The sequence below is a fragment of the Panthera tigris genome, chromosome D1, assembly GCF_018350195.1.
Source record: "Panthera tigris isolate Pti1 chromosome D1, P.tigris_Pti1_mat1.1, whole genome shotgun sequence".
In the NCBI taxonomy this organism is placed as follows: Eukaryota; Metazoa; Chordata; class Mammalia; order Carnivora; family Felidae; genus Panthera; species Panthera tigris.
In genome coordinates, this window is record NC_056669.1 from 102,405,261 (window position 1) to 102,407,481 (window position 2,221).

Below are 2,221 nucleotides of genomic sequence, written 5' to 3' on the forward strand. Positions count from 1 at the left end.
CAATCAATGAGGATTGAATACACATAAACACTATTGAAGTGGAAGTTATTAGTGGACCCAAAAGGTCTGATTTGGGAGTTCAGTCCATTTCTGGCATGTGACCTTGGACAGCTCTTTACCACTTCCTGTGACTCAATGTACTCATATACAAAAATAAGAAGTTGGGAAGATGATCTGTGATAAACCTTCTTGTACAAAAGTTTATTCTTGTACGGATAAGTTATCACTTAATTGCATTGTCATTCCCATGCTAAGAAATGGACAATATTCAAAAATAAGTTACAGTTCTAATAAAATGATGTTTATGCATTTCAATTTCTGTGCAACTTATCTTTGTTGATCGTTCTGTTCGTCAATCTCTTGTTGCCGCAGAGCAGTTCATGATTCTCAAATCACATCCATGAAGAATAATACAGAGGTGACTCATTTCATCCACCTGGGACTAACCAATAACCCAGTACTGTAGGTTCCTCTCTTTCTGTTAACCCTCGTTTACCTCATCACTCTGACTGGGATCTGGGGATGATCATATTGATCCTGTTGGACTCTTGTCTCCACACTCCCATGTACTTTTTCCTCAGTAACCTGCCTCTGGTGGACTTTTGTTACCCCTCCACAGTCACTCCCAAGGTCATGGCTAGGCTCCTATGGAAGACAAGGTCCTCTATGATGCGTGTGCTGCCCAGATGTTCTTTTTTGCAGTCTTTCCTACTGTGTAAAATGACCTCTTGGCCTCAATGGCCTATGACCCCTATACAGCAGTGTACGAACCCTCCATTACATCACCACCTTGATAACAGGTGTGTGTGCTTTTCTGGCCATAACTACTACATCTGTAGTTTTATGAATACTTCTTTTGGCATTGGAGGCATGTTCTATTTTCTGTCTGTAAGTGCGCCCTCTGATCCATCACTTTTTCTGTGCTATTCCTGTAGCCATGACTCTCTCTTGCTCTGATAGACACGTGGATGAGTTGACTCTTATCTTTGTAGTAAGCTTCAACCTCCTTTTTGCTCTCCTGGTTTTCTTGATTTCTTACCTGTTCATATTTATCACTATCCTGAAGATCCCCTCAACGGAGGGACACCTGAAGGCTGTATCCACCTGTGCTTCTCACCTCACTACAGTCTCGGTCTTCTTTTTTTAAAGTTTATTTATTTTGAGAGAGAATGAGAGAGAGTGAGAGTGCGCGCGCATGAGTGGGGGAGGGGCAGAGAGAGAGGGAGAGAGAGAATCTCAAACAGGCTCCAAGCTGTCAGCACAGAGCCTGATACAGGGCACGATCCCACAGACCACAAGATCATGACCTGAGTCAAAATCAAGAGCTGGTCGCTTAACCAACTGAGCCACCCAGGCGCCCCTACCATCTCCATCTTCTGTGGGATGGCCACCTTTCATGTACTCCCAGCCCACCGTCCAATCATTCTATGGACACAGACAAAATCACATCTGCACTCTATACTATGGTCATCCGCTCCTGTCAGATCTTCTCCCAGCATTAACTCACAGTTTGCAGCCCACACTGTAAATTACTGCTGTGATACTTTCCTCTTCAAAACTGTCACTAAAAAAGACGATAGTATGTCCAGTTGCTTCAGTTGTATAATATCTGGATGAGAATAGCCCTGAGGACATTAAATATTTAATGATCATGCATGCCGTGAACCCTATTAATTATATGTGATTTTTTCATAGGTTCACATTTTTTCCACCATACGCCAATGCAAGTGTGTCGGTAAAACGTGGCTCAAACCCGTGAAGTGCATGTAAGGGTCCCCTGTGTGTACATATACATAAGAGCAGGAAATCTGTTGAAGGAGGTACCTAGAGCATGGCTAGTTTTTAACTTAAAAGGTAAAATAATTGTGGATCAGAATATAAATTGTTGTCTAACATGTTTTTATTTCCCTAGTTTAAAAAACATTCTAAAGGTCCAAAATGAAGAAAAACATTAAAGGAAAGAAAAAGAAAAGCTTTTGAATAAAGATATTTGGTTTTTCTTGGCATATTTTTTTCAGAGCGATATGACATCCTAAAGGTGCTAATATTTATGTCTTGAATAAGTCGTTTGGTACAAAAAAGTATGATCGTGTGGTAACTTAAAAAATTTTTTTTTATGTTTTTATTTATTTTTGAGACAGAGAGAGACAGAGCATGAGCAGGGGAGGGGCAGAGAGAGAGAGGGAGCCACAGAATCTGAAGCAGGCTCCAGGCTCTGAGC

At 41.2% G+C, this 2,221-nt stretch overlaps 1 pseudogene; it reads left to right on the forward strand.

Moving 5' to 3' along the window:
* Positions 1–400: 400 nt before the first annotated feature.
* LOC102952392 lies at positions 401–1,147 on the forward strand (annotated as a pseudogene).
* Positions 1,148–2,221: the final 1,074 nt, after the last annotated feature.